The sequence below is a fragment of the Macaca fascicularis genome, chromosome 12, assembly GCF_037993035.2.
Source record: "Macaca fascicularis isolate 582-1 chromosome 12, T2T-MFA8v1.1".
NCBI classification, from domain to species: domain Eukaryota; kingdom Metazoa; phylum Chordata; class Mammalia; order Primates; family Cercopithecidae; genus Macaca; species Macaca fascicularis.
The window spans coordinates 38,899,755-38,921,332 of NC_088386.1; the positions used below are offsets into that span (position 1 = coordinate 38,899,755).

A 21,578-nucleotide genomic window follows, 5' to 3' on the forward strand; every position below is an offset into this window, starting at 1 on the left:
TGAGTAAGTGCATTACCTTTCTAGGCCTCAATTTCTCTGCTGTAATATATTTATGTTACCTTACTCTCTTCCTTCTTGGAAGGATATGCATATGGATGATAAAATATTAAGATCGGTAGAAGAAGAATGGTTTATGAGTCCACCATTTCAACTTAAACTTAGTGACAGTTGAAATATAATAGGCCTTTTTGACAACACATTGAAATAAACACTTATTATAAAATATCTCCTTGCAATGATAGCAATATTATCATAGTTTTATTTTTATTTTCTTAATTTTTGTTTATACCCTAAAAATGGAGAGAGTATATAAAAATATATTTTACCATCACAAAACAGATTTATTTTCAGACTGTCTTCTCTCTGAAAACTACTTCAAATCAATATCTATTCATGTTTATAATTAGTTTAATTTTCAGCATATTTTTTAAAAAGCATATCTTTGATTCACTGATACCTCATTTTGTGCCTCCTGGATGTATTATAACTGGAATGACCAGGGATTTTTATCATTTGCCTGAGTTTCAACGTTTGTAATAGTTAGGAGAGTTCGTGTAGAACTCTACACTCATGAACATCAGAAAATTGTTTGCCTTTTAAAAGTAAGGCTAGTATCTTCAGAATGGACCATAACTAGTTTCATATCAAAGAAAAGTTGGAAACTGCCTAGAGGATGCTAATCCATTAGTTATTTTATTTTATCACTTATTTTTCCAATGTATGAAATTATATATTTTGTGGGCCGGGTGCAGTAGCTCATGCCTGTAATCCCAGCACTTTGGGAGGCCGAGGCGGGTGGATCATGAGGTCAGGAGATTGAGACCATTCTGGCTAACACGGTGAAACCTCGTCCCTACTAAAAGTACAAAAAAAATTAGCCGGGCGTGGTGGCGGGCGCCTGTAGTCCCAGTACTCAGGAGGCTGAGGCAGGAGAATGCCGTGAACCCAGGAGGTGGAGCATGCAGTGAGCCGAGATCGCCCCACTGCACTCCAGTCCGGGCAACAGAGCGACACTCTGTCTCAAAAAAAAATAAAAAAATTATATATTTTGTGGTAAGATGGCCCCAAGGAGCAAATAGGAAATATAAAATACTTAGTCAACTGTCTCTGTTCTATTTATGTATCTTACTGGTCTTTATTAAAATATCTATTGTAGTATGTAAGTAAAGCCAGTTTGAAAGTCTGGGGCTTATATTGTACCCAGAAGGTCATCTGGGTCTCTTTGAGAGAAAATTGGAGTTGTAAAGACAATAGACATGCTGTAGCTGTGAAGGTTAAAAGTTTAAGAATGGATGCAGTACGCACAAAGTATGCTTCTGAAAATAACTGCAAAAGTTATGTGAATTAATTCATAACACATAATTCATAATTAATTATGTGAATGAATTCTTCATTGTTACTTAGCATGTACAAGGACTACTAGTCTATTCTTACCATTTTGTGTTGGTCTTTCAGTCTAAAACAGCCATAAGCAATCAACTAATAAATCTATTTTAAAGGATCATCATGATTTGATATATGTTTATCAATTCTTCTACTGGGTACATTCTTCTACTGGGTGCTTTAATATCATCAGGGAATTGTCCAGCAAATAACTGAAGACCTCAAAGCTGATTTTCACCTGGAAAGGAGGAGAAGGGGGGAAAAGGGGAGGGAGAGAGTGAGACTACTGAATTTCTGGATATAACACCATTAATCAAATTCCACCTTCATTAAGCAAAATGCTTCAATGGACAAAATATATTTGCCATGATGAACAGAATTTGTCCTGGATGATCAGAGTAACCAGTTTCTTGGGTCCATTTCTTCTACAAGGAATGGCTTTTTAAACGGGGCGGGGGGGGGGGGGGGGACGCGGGGTATGTGATGTCTATGGTAGTGGCCCGAATTTGGGCATCTGTAATTATGTTGGTTTGCAATTAAGCTGACTTGTGGTGGGAGGATTAATGTCAGAAGTTCCCCATTTTTCAATCTTGTGTCTACATCAATAAGATCGAACTAATTGCTAATTGGCATTTAGAAAATGAACTACTCTGGTACCCTGGAGCTTTGCTGTGATATGGCATGGAATTAGGAATATGATATTTCTCTCTTCGATAACAGAGAATGGTATTTACTCCAGGATGTAACATAGCTTCTCATTATAATTTTTTTATCTAAAATATAAATAAAAGGATCAGTTCACTATTTATAGAACATATTTATTTACAAGGTGTGGATTTCCTAGATACCATTATCTTGGACTAAATCATAAGAAATAGACATCATTCATCAAGAGTTAAGACAAAGCTTCACCCTGAATAACCTTTATTGTCCTCAATTTTCAAACAACATTACAATTCTTTGTAGTTTGGTTTACATTGTATTGCAGTGTTTTAAATGCCCCTCTCTGCCCCCCATTGCTTTTGGCAAAGAATACCCTAACATATTTAGTGACTTTTAGTTTTTTATGATATATTTTCTAGGGAAATTTATAGTTTGGAAAACATTTGTTTAAAGAGCTTTCTTTATGTACTACTGCCATCTAAATAAATAAATAAATATTGTTAAGCTAGTACCAGAAAATTATGTTTTTAAGAGTCATTTAATAGACTTTTAAAAAATAGATTTGCCTTTCTCTACCTTCTAGAATCATTAAAATAAAATAATGATCTTTAAAATGTGGTTGTCTTCAAAACACCGAAATATTTGGGATTTCATTTCAATTGCTCATGATTAGCATTTTTTTAGACTCGTATTTTCTAAAATGTGGCCCACATTTTCCATGATGATCTATGGAAAAATTATCAATGGTCAAATAAATTTGAGGAAATTTGCATGTGCTATAATATTTTCTACCTGGAGAGCCACAGTGCAAATTAACATCGAGGCTGTGAGAAGTCCTGAATAAAAATATTTGTTTGCTTAACTCAGAATTTAAAATATTTCCATAACTATGGAATATCCTTTTATCTTTGGAGTAAATACTACAGAGCTGATGGTCAACCCAACTCATATTGACCAACATTTTACAAATTATTTTGCGTGAAAGGCATAGGCAGATTATTTCCACATAAACTGTCACCTTGAAAAATTCTGATTTCTTCCACATTCTTTGGGAATTGAAAAGCTAAAATATATTACCGAGCTGTAAATAAATCTTTCTTAAAAAGTGTACAATCTTGGAAAGTTCCATTGCAGCAGCATCATCAAAACCATTATTTATCATTTTAATAAATAAGTATGCAAAATTTTCTGATTTAGGGTTTCTCCTGTTGAAATGACATATAACATTGAACTAGAATAACACTTTATAAAATAATTTAAAGAAACATTTTTTCAGGAAAAGAATAGATGTGTAATACATTAAAAAAATTAGAAGGCATATAAGCAAGAAATGATTGACAAGCTGGGCCTGGTGGCACAGGTTTGTAGTTCCAGCTACTCTGGAGGCTGAGGGAGGAGGATTGTGGGGCCCAGGAGTTTGAGGCTGCATTGAGCTATGATCACACCACTTCACTCCAGCCTGGACAACAAAGTGAGATCCTGTCTCTAAAAAAATTAAATAAAATAAAAGATCGACATTGAATGTAAGGCCAACCAAGACTAGTCCAGCCCTTTAAGAGAAACTTGTGCTATTAAGGGTTTTAGTGCTTTTTTTTAGCAAAGTGGGAAAATGCAACTGTATACTGGTTAATATCCTACTGGTCTCTACACTCTTTAGTTAGGTTAAATACATGGTGTGAAGGTGGTTTTGCATTGCTAAAGATCTTTTTATTTATTTATTTTTTTAGGATCTCAAAATTGTTACTCAATTCAGCTAGATAATTGAACCTGTGTCTGAATTACATGACACAGGAGATATGTAGAAATAACGCCTATGGTTCTTCAACCTGAAACCGACAAATGAAAGCTGCTCATTCCAGGGTTCTAAAATTGTGAGATGGTTGCAGCCCGATTTCATCATTTCCATATATTTGTTGATCAACTTGGAACCTAAGGAACCATAACTTAGAAACTGTTTTAGAATACACCAAGATTATCCTGCAGTGTCTTAGGCATGGATTTTTGCTACTAAATATTTTCTCAGAACATCAATAATTGTCTTTTCATTTCAAACATATTAAAAATGCTATGGTAACAAATTATCATTGAAGTTTGTTGCCCCAAAGTTGTCATGATGGGACAAGATTCTGAGGCTCTAAAATGATGTTGTCTACAGAGCAATTTTACCTGCTCAGGTATTTTTTTTTTTTTTCTTCAAACAAGAACCTCTCCCTTGCATTGGCCTCAGTAAAACAGAAATGGCCCTCTGAATTCCTTCCTGATAAATGGATTCTGAACAGGAATGACAATTATCCCACATTCATAGTTTAGAATGAGAAATTTACATCATCTCCAAGTCTTCACACTTTCAAAGGGAACTGGTAAGCTCTGAGGTTCAGTATGAGAGGCAGTTTTGAAACTGCAGCTCCTCCCTCCAAGGAACTGCGTTCACCTCGATCGGAGTGAGTAAGTAGAAATCTGTGACATAATGATAGTGGCGACATTTGTGCAAACAAGTGTCTCATTGAAAGCAAAGAAGCACATTGCTCGGTAGGATCCCTCAGAGCCCTAAAAGTAAAAGTATGGCTGTCTACGAGTACACTCATACACACAGTAGTATTTCAATACTGCTGGCGTAGCTAGCAAACAAAATATGGTTCAAATGGTTTAACAGTCCTAGAAACGGAAGGCACCAGTTTAATGAGGTCTCCTCTGCTTGAAATTAAAGTGGAAGGAGTTTTACGGAGAACAGTATTCAATAACAAAATATTAAATGATAAACACAGATTGCTTAAAATCAGACGGGCCATTTTAAGAAAAGCATTTTAGCTCATCATGATATGTAGCACCTTATTTAAATTAGGAGGTGTTAATTCGTAGCTTGAATAATATATTAATATAATATGTAAAGTGAATGGCATTGTTAATCACAGTCGCGCCTGGAACGACTTTGCTTCTGTGCACTGAATGTTAATTTTGCAAAACATTAATTTCAAAGATTTTGCAGCAGTGCTTTTGTAATTAAATATTAATGTCACATGTTATTGCAGTAGCATGTTTATGAAAGCCGGCAACACTTCAAGTCAACTCATTTGTTTTTATATTTATTCTTGTACATCTGCAATCCCTTCCATTTCACAATTTCAAAGTGAAGGCCATTTTGAATAGTCAATATGTGAACATTTTTCATTGTAAGCGTTTTTTAACATCCAACAGGGTAAATATTTAATGTTGTGTTTTTAGCTGGTATAATTTTTGAGAAAATTGGCTATAACTTTTAACAACTCAAAGGTACCTAAACTGTCTCCAGTTTTGGCTTAAGTGATCTGAAAATAAAGTAGCAATAAATGTGATGAAGCTGTGTAAAAATATTTAAGTATTAGAAGGCTTTATATGAAAGTTTGAAATTAGAATTGCAATTCTATACACAGGATATATCAGCAGTTACCATTTCTCCATATATTTTTATTATGGCACTGTATTATGTCAGGAAAACTGAAAAGACAGCATAGACTTTCGGTTAACTTTTTCAAGTTCCATAACTAGACAAAGAATAGAAAAATGTTGCTTGTTGGTGATGTGATTTACACTTATTACATGTTCCGAAGTTATACATTTGCATCAAAGGAAAATCTTTTTTATGTTCACCATCTTATTCCAAGTACAGACAGCATACAGTTCATTACATTTGGTTTGCCCATGACTCTTTTGACCAAATCGCTACAGCTGGTAATCTTGTCCATGGTATTACCAATCAGTTAATTAGAGTTAGCCTAACAATTAACTCATTTCCATTTTTGAACTTTGACAAGAAATAACATTCAAGGAATTATATTTTAAAGCTGTTATTTTATCCATCTAGTAAAGTTGTCTTTACAATCAAATCCCCAGATACATTTTGTCTTTTACATTATGGAATGAGTTATCCATAGTACCAAAAAAATCAGGAAAAATCAAGATATATTATGTTTGGTTATGGACACATTTAGCAGTTAAAAATTATATCTGCACCTGATGTTGCATGTTAACAGCTAATGCCATTTGACAGTGATGAAATTAAAGGATGAAGAAGAGATACAAACTACATTTTACAAGCATGATGGGTCTCCAACAATGCCATTTAAATATTATTTGTCACTATTTAAAATGAACCTTTCCCCTTTAAGCTATGCCATTACGCTCATTTGTCCTGTCACCACTGACAGGCTATATGACTCACACACAAAAATGGTCATTAGGTACTGCATCTTCATCTTATTAAAAAAAAAAAAAGAGAGAGACAGAGAGAGAGAAAGAAAGAAAGCATTCTGATGCCTCTAAAAGCCTGTAATTATTTTCATCCGAAGAGATAGTGTTGCTCGGAAGGTAATTTAATAACCTTTTGCATGTACCTGGGGAATGCCTCTCCAGGGAACCAAGGTGCCGACATGCCATTCAGTCGTCAAAACATGACCTTTAATGGTTGCTTGGAGAGAAGTTAGCGTGGAATGTTGTACACGGTGCAATGCTAATTCTGCTTTCTAATATATGCAAAATTTAGTTCTTGAGCAATGATCTTTGTAAGATGAATTAATATAGGTACTGCTCCAGGAAACAAAAGAAATTGCAACATGAAGGCACCACCCCCCTTCCCCCACCATGATCTTTTATACTTCAAACTGAAGTAGCTAACAACTTGCACAGTTTGTATTAAAAATAGTGCGAAACACTCCAGAAGTCTTTGCTTCCTTTCCCCCTTTAAGTTGGTTGATGAATTCTATTCTATATACCATGGAAATGTAAAACAGGATTAAAGGGATTTTCTTTGATAAGTTTATTTCCCAAAATAAAGCATTGGCCCCAACTCCTTGAAGAAGAAAAAGAAACGCTTACCTTTAATATACCCTCTCTGTTTTATAACACAATTTATGTGGCTCGTTGAAATTACTAATGCAGTTACTGAGTTAATTTTAAAAAAATCCTTCATGGATTTTCATGTTGAAATATGATATTTTGAACACTTGCATATACAAAAAGATGCACAGGCTGTTTCCTGTGACAACCAGGTTCAGAAACTCCTTATTTTGGTAGTCTGATATTAGATCCCGCCTTAGTTAGAAATGCTAGGATTTCAACTCCTACCCCTGACACGCCATCCGTCAATTTATTAGCACGCTGGTGCAGTAAGCCACTGAACAGGCTATATCAATTCGTTTAGTTTTTTTTCTTTAAAATGTCTGTAATCCTCAGCTCTGCTCTCTCAACCGGTCAGCATTAAAGATTTATGTTGCACTTTTTTTTCATTGCCACACCTGAATATGGATTACTTAAATGGGCTGTAAATAATTTATATCTGGGAATAAGTTTCCATTACTGACCAATGTTGTAATTTAATATACTGTATTATGGGTTATACAATTTTAGATTGTTTTCTGTGTGCATTCTGCAGTCAGGCAGACAACAGTTTAAGTAAAAAGGGTGAGATGTTTGTTCAGCTTATTTTCATGTTCACTCTGTGTGCTCAAATCAGCAACAGGGCTAAAGGAAGCAGAAAGCTACTTTCAACTGCATGTTTTTCTGCTATTTATGGAAATCTTTTTTTTTAAGGCACTTGACCTGAAGCAAAATACAAAAACATATAATAGCATATTATTGATAAATACAAAAAAAAGAATAAAATGTGCTAATGTGGGTGGCTGGAAATCTTAGTTCTTGAGAATTGAAAAATAATCTTGATGCCTGAACCCAAAGGTTAACTTTCCTGTTTAGTGCTTGGTTCTTCTGTGCATAAAAATGCACATAATAAAATTATAATTTATTTGACAGTTAGGTTTGAATGAGGCTACTGGATCAAATATGTAAAATGTTAAAGGACAAGCTACTTTTAAAGCATAGGCAAGTGTTTACTCTTAAAAGAGCTTTAAACAATTTAAGATTAAGTTGAGTATAGTAAAAATTAATAATAGATTAATACATGAAAATCTATGAAGACACATAAGATAATGATTTAAAAAGGAATAATTTAAAAAGATGAATTAAAAAGTCGAATCAGAAAAGAAGGCCAGCATAAACTAGGGAAAAACATGCTGTGAATAAAGTCTGTTAGATCTTGAAATAGGAGAACTGCTAAATAATGCATAGTTTTATTTTTCTATCATTTGCATAAACCTTAAGAGAGTATTTATTTGTGTAAAACTTGATGTATCGAGTAAGGAGAATGAAAAAAATGGCATTCATTTTGTTTTCATTTTGGTATTTAGGAAAAATATTCTGTTACATATGGACTACTTAGACCTAATCATCTGACTGAATGTGCTGTGTGCCTTGAGCCAGGTTGGAAAGGGCTGGCTGCAGAACAGTGCCCTGGTCTTGCTGCAGGCGATGCAGGTTGGCCCATGCTCTGCTGGGGAGCAGATGGTGAGCCAATGCTTGTAGTCACACTTACCTTCCTTGCTAAATCCATAATCCCTCACTGGACACGGAGCCAAGGCAGGCTTTGGAGGCAGAAAGGAGGTTACAATCTGGACTTGGGTAGTGACTGCCAGAACTGAGAAAACAGCTCAGAAATTTCAAATGCTTAACAAGTTATCTGTCTTGTCCCTAAGCCAGTGCAGCATTTTTAAAAGTAATTAAGACATGATTGAAAATGTGTATGCCATCTAAATACAAAAATCTTCAAAAATCACCAAAACCAATCATTAAAAGCCACATTTAATATGACATTATGCAAAAATATATTTTATTTTAAATATATTTTTGCGATTGAAAGAAAATATGTAAAGTAAAAAAAAGAGGAAGCATTTATTTTTTAGGAAAAGGCGCTTTTCTTTACAAACCTGGACCTTATAGAAGGAAAATATTTCATACATGTCTATAAATATGCTGCATGTATGAAATATTTTCCTTCTATAAGGAAATAGATAGCTATGCAACTATCTATACTAACAGATTCTTCTATATAAGTTTTTCTTTCAAAATATTAAATGATTATAGTTGATTTTTCTATATAGAATACTTATGTATGTATATGTATGTTTTTATATGTGTGAATGGAGTTCATCATCAACACAGACATTATAAATCAGAAAGACAAAATAAAAATATTGAGTGGGTAGCCAAATTCTAATCATTTATAATAAAAGGGATAGTAAGTACCATCTGTTTAATGTAAAAAAAAAACCAACTGATAAAATGCATACATATCTAGTAAATTAAAATCATGGAGTAATTCATATAAAACAAAATATGTATAAAATGTCAACATATTACATTAGGGTGCGATTGATTTAAACATGTACTATCTACATAATAGTATGATATGAGAAATAGAAAAATCTTCTGATTATGGTTTGTGCTATACCACAATTTTTAAATGTTTTTCTAATAAGTGGGGTAACAAAATTCCTTAGTTTTCTCCACTGAATTTTTATGATTCCTCATTATCTTAGGTAACACTTTTTTCTTGCAAATGATTCTTAGGCATACTTTCATTGACGTTTATTGACTTGAGGGAATTTCTTATAACCTTCCTTACTCCATCTTGCAACATCTACATTTCTCAAGCTGACAAAATGCTACAAATACCCTATTTGTGTTTATGAATAACTTGAGCTCTCCACTCTAGGACTATCATCAACACCTTTCATAATTTCCCCCTTTTTCTATTGCCTCTTTTTTTTTTTTTTTTTGAAAAGTATTGTCACTCTTAGGAAATTTTTCTTAATTTCTTCTCTTTGTGACTCTTCTTCAGAATTCATTTCTTGCCAGTGCCTTCATCCTTCAATATGTCCTTTTCTGGTTAATAACTGATGCAAAGAAATAAAAACATAGAAGCTTCTGCTCTGCCTCACCTGAAAATTCAAGAAGTGTGCCTTGATAGGAAATATGTGCAGGTCAGTATTTATAAAAGGAGATATAAGAACAAAAATGTTTATCGTAATACATTTGGGAAATATTATGCTTAGTTTTTATTGACACAGTGATGTGCCTGTTGGTTTTAACTTTTATTTTAATTTAGATTACATTAGAAAACTGAACCCTCAACTATAATTATATTTACAGAAAGTAATGTTTTCATGATTTTGGTAGGAAAATTTTACTATAGGATGACATCATAAAGCAGTTTATCACTTCATTTCCAAACCTCAGATGAGGAAATACGATATTTACAAACATTTTGTTTTTCTTTTTAAAAGGGCTAATTATATAGAGTTTCAAAAAGGCCTGGAAAGACTGAGTTAATGTGATTTCTGTTCTCAGGTGAGAAAGAAAGGGAGAAAACTTTAACGGTTACTTTAGACAGTGCAAATCCCATAAAATCACATTTCAGAAGGCCAGACATGGTGGCTCATGCCTGTAATCCTAGCACTTTGGAAGACCATGGTGGGGGGACTGCTCAAGGCCTGGAGTTAGGAACCAGCCTGATCAAAATAGAAAGACCCCATCTCTACAAGGAATTAAAAAAAAGAAAATTAGCACACTGTGGTGGTGCTCGGCTGTAGTCGCAAGCTACTTGGGAGGCTGAGGAGGGAGGGTTGCTTCAGCCCAAGAGTTTGAGATTGCAGTGAGCCGTAATTGTGCTATTCCAATCCCACCTGGGTGATGGAGAAATACCCCATCTCAAAAATAATTTGAAAATCACATTTCTCTTAATAAATATCAAAAGATTATTCTAGGACATTGTAGGCATCAACAACTTAAAAGCATCAAGTCAAAATGATGTAAATTTTAGTAAAAAACAATATGGTCTTTAGTATTAGATGTATTTCCTCTGTCCAAGAGTTTTAAGCAAAGACATTGAGCTTGAAAACAGGAAATCTGAGTTTGCATTCCACTTCTGGCAGACTAAGAAATATAAGAAGTATTTATATCTCTGGACCTTAGTTTCCTCACCCATATAATTACAGCATTTTCCTAATGATTTCTAGCATTTTGATTGCTTACAAAACAGTCTGTGGCTATGTGAAGGTGGAAGAATTAAGTACTAATAAATAGGACAATACAGGTGATATCTCCAGGCAACACATGATTAATTACCAAATAAGAGATTCAGGCAGTTCCTGAAACTAGTTAACAACGTAAACATTTATATGGGTTCTTAATGTTTTATGTTCTAAATTTCTCATTGCATAATTTTTGATACATAAATTGGAACACATTTTGGCCAATTTAGTTGACATTAACAATGGGAAATGTCTCTATGTAGATCTCTGAACAAAATTTTGTAACACCCTCCATGTCTCAGAACATTACCACCAGAAATGCCATTGGCACATTCCATGCATGAGTTCCACATTTTTAGGGAATCAAAGATTCCAGAATTGCAGAGAGAGGAGCTATATCTATAGACACTAGGGAGAAAGTGAGTAGCAGAAGTGAGCTACAAAAAAAAAAAAAAATATATATATATATATATATATATATATATATATATATATATATGTACTCAAGATTGAATTAGAAATCCAGTTTATCAAAATCCTTGGAGATGGCTTCTGATCTCTAGTCGAGTCTTCAGCCCTTTGATATGTCACCTATTAGCCACCCGAGAGGCATGTGCCAATTCTCATTTAGTATATAAAGTCTCCAAATAATTATTATCTTAACTATCAACATTATTATAAACATTATTAATTAAGAGAGACCTCAGTATTTCCATAAAAGGGAAAAGCACTCTTGTGGAAAAGGACCTATTAAAGAATTGGAAATGTCTACGTTGTCAGAAGTTGCATCTCTTGGATGAAGCATAAAGCAGAGATCTTGATGTTAATGGTCACAGAAGATTCTGTGTTGCCATCTGTCAGGAATTATTTACCAGTTTTTGCTGACCAAATTCCAAATTAAGGAGCTCCATTTACTGGCTCAAACTTACCCTCTGTCTTAATTAAAAATAGTGTCCATCTTTGCTATTTATGACCTATTATAAAATACATGGACTTTAGGATTTAAAAAAAAAAATGTGCTTCCTCTTCTTTAGTTCAGGTTCTCATCACCTATTGATTGAATTTCTACCATACGTTCATAAACAATATTCACATCAGACTTCTTGACCCACTCTCAGCCATTCTCCTGGGGCTGGCTGCCAGAGAGATTATTCCAAGATGCAAACTGTTTTTCTAGTTGTTCACTGTTAATAATTTCTCTATGAATCCCAATAGCCTTTAGGAAAAACAGTTCAAACTCTTTAGTATAACTTTCAAAGTTCTCCATGATCTGGCTGCTGCTTATCTCTCTAGCATTATATCCTATGCTGAATCGAACTTCTATCCATCCTGGAAGCTTACCTACAAGTTACCAAACTTTAAGTTGGTTTTCCAGATTTATTTTTAACCAGGAATGCTGTTCTACCTAGCCACATTTTCTAATTTTTCCTCCAAAAGGCCATTCCAAATTGCTTTCCTCAGCCCCCAAGTCTGGTTGGATGTGTCCTTTTTATGTGCTCCTATAATACCCTGAATTTTCACAATTATACATCAGAGTAAAATTGTCTGTTTCCCTGTGTTTCCCATTCGAATATGAACTTAGGTTCAGGGGCCAGGTTATATTACTTTTTATACTTCCAAGGCCTAGACTATTCTGCGGCAAAAAGCAGTATTTGGCATAGTTGAGCTCTGTCCTAAAATACCTTCTTCTCTGGCATTAGGCAGTCAAAATGTTTCTTCTGCCTCTTTGAGAATTCTGCCTCCTCCTCTTCACCTATTTGTTGAGATTCCCAGGGATTGATCTTGAACCCCTTTATTTCCTTATTATCTACAATAGTCTAGATGATTTTATTCAGGATGAAAATCTCTACAGTCAGTCTTGACCATAGATCTTCAGACCTATACATCCAACTGTTTCTTTGATGTCTTTATTTGGATGTTTAATATGCATCTTAAACTAACAAGACTAAACAAGAATACTTATTTTCCTTCCCACTCAAAATCTGTTTCTCTCTTGTTATTTCCTACCATAATAAATGAACTACTCCAGCTACTTGGTTGTACAAGGTAAAAATCTAGGATTCATTCGTGACTTGTATCTGAACACACCACAGTCTAAATAATCACTGTGACCTCTCAGCCCTGTGTTAAAGCAACCTGAACACATCTGCTTTTTTTCTGTCTCCATTAAGCCATCATGGTCCATGACACCCATCATCATTCTCTGGACTACTATAGTAAGCTTCCAGTTGGTCACCTTACTTATGTTCTAACTCTCCTATCATACCTTCTTCAAGAATTGCCAGAATGATCTTTTAAATGTGTAAATCAAGTCAAGCCATTTTCCTATTCAAAGCTTTACAATAATTTCCATTCTATTTAGAAAAAAATCTGACATCTAATCCTGGTTTAATATTCTCTGCATGATTCAACCCCCTCCAACGTTCTAGCTCCATCTCATCCCATTCCCTTCTTTTCACTTTGCTACGGCCACACTGGTCTTCATTCATTTTTTTTAAACATGTTAACTCAGTTTTGTCCTAAAGGTTTGTCCCTACTGTTTCTTCTGTCTAGAAAATCCTTGGCCCGGTAGGGTGGCTTATGCCTCTAATCCCAGCACTTTTGGAGGCCAAGGAGGAGGATCACTTGAGGCCAGGAGTTTGAGACCAGCCTTGCTAACATGACGAAACCCTGACTCGACTAAAAATACAAAAATTAATTGGGCATGGAATCACTTGAACCCGGGATGTAGAGGTTACAGTGAGCCAAGATTGAGCCACTGCACTCCAGCCTGGATAACAGAACAAGACTCTGTCTTCAGAAAAGAAACAAAGGAAGAAAACTAGAACACTCTTGCTACTGTTCTTTATATAGTTTTCTTCTTTCTGTCATTCAAATTTTACCTGCTTGCAAAGGATTTTCTTAAGTGCCATTTCAAAAAGTAGCCACTTAGTCATTTGCTATCACAATATCCTATATACCACCTATCATTATCACATATTTCTCTGCATATCACCTATCATTTTAATACTCTGCATAACACCTATTACCACTTATATGTATTTGTCAATCAATATTGATTTATCATCTCCAAACTCACCAAAATGCTAACTTCATCAGATCATGGGACTTGCCTGTCTTGTTCACTGCAGTATTACCAACACCTAGAATTGGATTCCAAACAGTAGAAACTCAAAAATAATTGTCAGATAAAGGAAATAACAATTGCATGGGAAATCCAGTTTGAATAGTGAAACTTATTTGAGGATTACTACTAATAGATGGAGAGTGGAAGAAGTTGCCATGTCTTTTTCTCAAATTTTAAAATGTTTAGTAAGATCAACGAGCAAGATTAAAAAGTTCATTTAACAAAGACACCAATTTCTAAGGTAGAGAAGGACCTTATAAAGTATTTGATGTTGTCTTAAGAGGTACCAGGGAAGCCAAATCTCTTTCAACTATTTTTCCCCAGCAAAATAAGCCAAAAATCAGAGAGGAAACAGTAGCAAATAATAATAATAATAAGACATTCAATTATCTATTACATAAAATAACAGATATCATCTGAATAATAAGATTTACCTGAATAGTAAGATTTACCTTACTCTTGTGATATTATAAAATAGAAATTTAATTTTCTCCTTCCTTGGAGTTTTACTTGGAAATTATTTTGTTCTCTCACAGAAGTAGTTTAGGATTCATTTAGGAGTGGGAGTGGGAAGTGGGAGGGACAACATTGCATTATTTAAGAAATATTTATTAAACACTTTCTAAGGAGCTTAAAATCTAATAAAAATATAAAATCTGAGCATAATATTTATAATATGTGTAGACAATTACAAGTATGATGTTATAAGTACCAGGTAAATGCTGGGAAACTTTAGAAGAGAGAAAAAGTATGCCCCAGTGAAGAATCAGTAGGATTCATGTATTAGAAAAATCAAGAAAGCTTGGTTTTGAAGTATGCATGGAATTTTACCATGTTGCAGATAGGGGAAGAAAGATATTTCAAGGAAAAAGGACTATCACAGAGTACTAATTTAAGTAGTTCCCGGCCAGGCATGGTGGCTCAGGCCTGTAATTCCCAGAACTTTGGGAGAGGCCAAGGCAGGCGGATCACTTGAGGCCAGGATTTCCAGACTAGCATGGTCAACATGGCAAAACCCTATCTCTTAAAAATACAATTAGCCAGGCATGGTAGCAGGTGCCTGTAATCCCAGCTACTCAGAAGGCTGAGGCATGAGAATCGCTTGAAACCAGGAGGCAGAGGTTGTAGTGGGCGAAGACTGGGCCACTGCACTCCAGCCTGGGCAACAGAGCGAGACTCTGTGTGGGAAAAAGAATAAATAAATAAATAGTTTCATTCTAACAAGACACAGGAAAGAAAGGTGGAATAGTAGTCTTAGTTCTTATAATATAGAGGATGTAGTACACCTGAATAAGGAAAAGAAACGTTCTAAAGTTCTCTGTAGCAAGTAAAACAACTGACCACCCAATTTGTGCTAAAACCTTATGACCCTATCTCCTATGCTTTGTCTTATCGTGTGCCTTTTTCTGTTTTCATCTTTGGCTTCTCTTCTACCCCAGTACTAAGGAGTAAAATAAATAAGAAACTAACCTGAGCATCTATTAGGACAGGATATTCAGCAAATGCTTTGGCACAAGAATCTGTTTCTTTAGGTCTTAGGGAGATCTGACAATCATCCTTTGAGATCAAAATCTCTAGATTCCTGATTTAGTTTTCTGCTGCTAACTTTCCGGTGGGTAGTTTCTGTGTGACAATGCTGATCCCTCTATTTGTACATTGCCGTAATTGTCGGGCATACTTTGCCTTTAAGCACTCAAAAATGTACACCATGATCTAGCACCAACCATCACCTCCACACTGAAATCTCACCCGGATCTTGTATATATATACACCATACGAATCACCAGCAAGAAATTCCAGAGCCTGGATTATAAACATAGAACTTCCCGAAATTGAATCTTGCCTTCTCACTTAGGTCATGCGAGACCTTAGGCAAGCTTCTTAACATCGCTGATTCTAAATTGATTTACATGTAAAATAGAAATAATCATACCCACCTTTGAAAGAACTAACTCTGTGAAGTTACAACCACAACTATTTTTGCGTCAGTGCACAAATATTCCGAAGATCAATGACAGAAGGTGTGTAAAACACCAGGTACATACTAGGAACTTAATAGAGATTAGCACCTCCTTGTTTGGGGTTTTTGATTCTTCTAGAAAGTTTACTTCACATTTCCATCTGTCTAATTTTTACCCTTATTTTTATATTCAACCTCCATATATTCTAAAATATTTTTTGAATGACCAATTGAAAAGAAGTTTTATTGCCATGAATTTCTCCATTTTCCAAATTCCCTAAGCATTTTATCAGAAACTCTTTATGGTAGTTTTCCTTCTCTGCCTTTTAGTAGCACATATAGATAGTCTCTCTATTATGTGTTGAGGTCCAGTTTTAATTTTGTACCCTTACAGCATTAAATAGGCTATTTTTTCAAGTAACAGATCCTGTATCTACACATGTTGAATCACTTTTTTTGAATGATTCTTTTTGATGTTAAACTGTTGTCAAATAATGTAGACTGTGGAAAATCTGTAAAATTATATCTAGTAATTTACCTAATAAAGTATATGCCTCGCTGTGGACAACCAGATATTACAGTAATAATACATGAATTTTCTGAGTTTCTAGTTAACAAATTTATATCATTCAAACTGCCTAAAATTTGTTCAAGATCATCAACCCCCAAAAATAATAATTTGTGCATTTGATAAACATTCCATGAGGAAAACAAATAATAATCTGCTCTTAGGTCAAAGTTATAGTGTTGATAATAAACAAAATACTAAAAATTATGCATTTTGGTATGATACTGACATTTTGTGCATTTTCTTTAGGGAATTTGATTAATGCCTTCTAGATTAATTCTATAAAAATCCGTACGTTTCACTTTATTATTTGAAGATTTGTTTACTAGGGTTAAGGAAATGATTCAAGTAAACTTAGAAGCAAAATAAAATCACACACAAAAATCTATTGGCTCTTTAATGCTTAAAATCCAACTTAGAAAAAACAATCTTTAAACAATTTCAGTTGGAAAAATTCTAGTTACGTAATTATTCATTCCTCCTGAAATTTAAAATAAAATACATAAAGGGTGGCCTGGGTATTTGTCTGTGGCAACATCTTTTAACTTGACTCTGCTGTCTTAGTGTTTACTAGATTTATCTTAAAGATATTTTTCAGTGTCTTGTATGTTCTTCATATAATTGGCAGGTCCATGATACTTGGAATCGACTCTAAAAATGTTTATAGTAGCCAAGTTGCAGTAGTAGTATTGTTTAATTTTACCTTTTGTTTTAAATAGAATGAAACATGTAAAAGAAAACTTCTTCAATTGATTAAGCATTACACAGCAATCTTAATTTCCTTCAACAATTTTTTCCTATTCCCTGGGAAATGTATGACTGTGTTTGCTTCATCAACCTCTCTACTATTTGTGGACACTGAGCATCCCCCAAAATTAATTTTATCATCACCTCTACCTTTGCTGTCAATAAATCCATCTCTGAGGAATCTGACCTCTTGCCCTTCCTGCAGTTGAAAAATGTTGTTTTATTTATCTTGATCATCCTCACAATTTTCTCTTTATTTGCCATCTTTCCTTTATCATGTTGTACTCCCTTGGCTTCATTTTATAATCTTCCCCATCCTGTTTTGAGTCTCACACAACTTATCCTGCATATTGCTCTTCCTTATTACTGATCATTTTTGTATTTTCTTGTTCATACTAATTAGCTCCATTTTTATTTCCAGTATATTTGTAACTGAATGGCATTCATTGTCTTTGGGCATACATTAATGTATCTTTCAGGATTTTCCATTTACTCTCTGCATCTTTTCTTTGTATATTTCTTCTTGCAACCTCCATTTCACTTCCCTTGTCTCATACATGTTGGTGTATTATTTTTGTTGTTTTTAAAATATCCCTTCATATCTGTAATTCACGCTTCATGTGTTATTAGGATGGTTTATAAAATAAACCACTGTGTATTTGTCACAAACAGCCTTAATTTGAATAGTCTAAAAATAGGTTTGAATTCACTGTACTGCAATTTTCCAGCCACCTTCTTTACAGCCATACTATAGGGCTTAACTAAATAAATAATTAGAAGCTAATTTTACAAATTAAAAGGACCACAGATATTTTAATTTTTTGACCTGAGGTCAGAATAGGGTAGTTTATTAAAAGATTAATGGACAAATGTAAAACTTATTTCAAGAGAGAGATGTTTAGAACTTTGGAGGTACTTAACTAATAAGAAAGTCGTGCATATATGCTAACATCATTAATCTTCATGCTTTTCTATGCCTTCATGCATATAATAAAGGACACATTTAAAACCAGATATCCTTTCTTCTTCAAGAAAATCCTTGAAAAGCAGAAATTTGAGGCAAATAAAAATGTACCAAATAAATTACAGTACAATGTGGAAAATACTGCATGTGAAATAACAGTATACAATCGTGTGTGATTGGAGTAAATAAATCTGAGGAGGGTCTTAGAAGACTTTCAGAGCAAATAACAATTCAGCTAAGTATCAAAGAATCATACACACATTGCCACCTGGAGATGAGGAACTGTATTCAGAGATGTTGTTCCATATTATAATTGAAAGGGAGAGTTAACAGGAAGAGAGGCAGAAAGAAAACTAAAATATAAGCATGTCTTTTGCTAAGACATTTGGAATTTTCCTACAGTTCAATGGGAGTCATTGGAGAGTTTAATCATGGAAGTGACATGATCAGATTTCATTTTGGAATGAGAACTCTAGTAGACATGAAGAAACTGGACTGCAACACCACAGCCACTTAGAGTGGTAAAATAATATCAGTGAGACAGAATGAGGGCACAAACTAAAGCAGAATCTGAAGCAATAATTAGAAGATATGTGACAGTCATTAAAAGGTTCGGTCAAGAGAACTTGAGGACACTTAGGCATGGGGGCAGGAGAAAGCAAGTGAGAAGCAAGTGGAAAGCAATTTTTCCATAGGATTCAAAGCCGCCCACTTAATTTCAATTAGAAAAATAGAGCTTTGAAATGGCTATTAAGTTTAATTTCATCCAGATAGATTCTCCAGTTTGCATTGATGATTAGATCACTACTACCTTATGACAGTAGTTAATGACTTACGATTAACAGTTGAATAAATTAAATGTATAGTCAACAGAGAAAATAAAAATAACTTAATATTGGAATAATACTTTCTTTATTGCATAAATGAATAGTGACACATTCAGACTTCCCAATGTGCAGCAAGGGAGCCCAAAAAACAATAAAAAATATTGCACAGACATTCATGCAAAATGAACCCTGATGGTAGTAAATTCTAAAAATGGCAAAATTTAGTTTCAAATGCAATTTCCACATTTGCATACTATGTAAGAAGGCATCTTATAACTATGTTCATAGTATATTGTTCATCTCATTTCCATAATCTAATTCAGTGATACTTATGCTCTTCAAATAGTATTCACTGATCATATTTTATCTCTTTTTTATCTTAAATTGTGGTTCTGTGAACTACAGACCACATAGGGAAAGATTGTAAATATCATAAATATAATGCCAATTTTCCCTTAAAATGACAAATTATATAAAATTTATTTTCTGCTTTTTCTTATAAGGACCAAAAGCAGACAAATCTTTGAGCTTAGAAGTGGATTAGAATGCCTTTTAATTACATAGCATATAATTTTTTAAATTCCTCAGTTTATTAAAAGATTATAATTTTGAAAAAGTAATCATGTGTAATGTAGAGCTGTTGATTTTAAACAGACTTCAATTTGGTCAACTTTCTTATCCAAACTTTCAAAGTTTCCAATATAATTGCAGGTTGAATTTGCCATAGATAATGCAGGCATTTGGGCCATAGATATCATATACTATCTATTTAAGCTATGTAATCCATTGTGATATACTGAGACCATTTTAGTGCAAGGTATTCTACCAGGCACTTTGCAGAGAATATTTTATGTAATACAACAACCTTTCAGAGAACGCAGTATTCTTTTTCTTCTTCTTTTCCTCCTCCTTTTTCTTCCTCCTACTATTATTATTATATCTATTTATTTACTGAAAATTGAATTTCCAGGAAGTTATAGAATCCACCCAATATTTCTCCCCTTGTAGATGCAAATCCTGAATTGGGATTCATATCTGTTTTATTCTAAAATGCATGCTCACTTCCACTGAATTATTCTGTCATAATGGAGCAACGTCACAATCATTTTGGGACAGTAAGAAGTAAATAGGGAGTAGGTCTTAAACAAAGAGTTCTTCTTTGGTGCAAAAGAACTATATCATTTTATGTCATAAAAAAGTGAACCGTAAGAACCCTAAGGAACACAAACCTTAAACAACAAACAGGACTTATGCAAGCATACCAATTTCCCCTGGAGATGTTTAGCTCATAGTGTTTCTTTAATAACAAAACTCAAAAAACAGTGAATTTCATCAATGACATACTTAAGATTCTTGGCATGTCTTGCTTTTTTGTTTCTCCAGCCCATGTCAATAGTACTGTTGTATCAAAAGTCATACTGATTATATTGTATATACTTACAGCTTTTGTAATTATTTAATATAGACTTGATGCCTTATGAAGAAATTATCTAATTAGAAGGCAACATCTTCTATATCATTTCTAAAATTATTTTATTACATTTGTTCAACAATAGTTAGAATTCTTAACTCTGACAAGCCTCTACCAAGCAGGATTTGAGTCTGTTCTATGTGGACTAGTACACTTCATGATACTCAAAGCAACTTCAGACTCCTTTTCCCAGTGGTGATGTGTGGTATTTGAGACAAGCACACTTCCTTTCATTTATTTCTTTCTCTAGTATGGTATCCTGTAAACCCACATTACCAGTTTAATGTTTAGTTTTTTCCATGTTTCAAATGATTATGAAAGACAAGAGACCTTGATTGCTTAATTATGCCTTTTTTTTCTCCTTTGAATGTCTTGGACCAAAGTGACTATGAGAATAGTTGTACAATGTGCCCTGATAAATTGAGGGGAATAGGTTGTTGGGGGACTGTATTTGTCAGTTTTTATTTATTGCGTTTGTTGTGGTTATTGTTTTGACTGTAGATACCTATTTTAGGTCTACTTTTGAAAAAGAATATTATTGGATATAGAAAGTAATTGAAATATTATCGCCCAGATAAATTTATTTTACTTTAAGTTCTGGGATGTGTGCGCAGAATGTGCAGGTTTGTTACATAGGTATACATGTGCCATGGTGGTTTGTTGCACTTATTAACCTGTCATCTAGGCTTGAAGCCCCACATGCATTAGGTAGATAAATTTCTGAAAGAAGAATAGTGAGAAGGACAAATTAGTGAGGACTTCTTCTCTAACAATGAAGAAAGAGTTTTATATATTATTTGGCAATCTCTAGAGTTTCTGCATGAGACTCCAAGACGGCATATTGTCCATCTCTCTATCTCCCTACCTACCTATTGATCCATTCATCTGTCTGCCTGTCTGTCGATCTATCCATCTGTCTTTGTCTCCTCCCCCTACCCCCAACACAAATATGACAGAAATGAATACAT

The 21,578-nt window shown here is 34.1% G+C and overlaps 1 protein-coding gene and 1 long non-coding RNA gene across 5 annotated transcripts in view; one reads left to right on the plus strand and one right to left on the minus strand.

The window, feature by feature from the left end:
* ARHGAP15 (Rho GTPase activating protein 15) overlaps positions 1–21,578 on the plus strand; it is a 629,485-nt gene that overhangs the window by 223,867 nt on the left and 384,040 nt on the right. The window lies entirely within an intron of this gene.
* Positions 1–21,578, minus strand: part of LOC123568038 (uncharacterized) — an 80,295-nt gene that overhangs the window by 40,237 nt on the left and 18,480 nt on the right. The window lies entirely within an intron of this gene.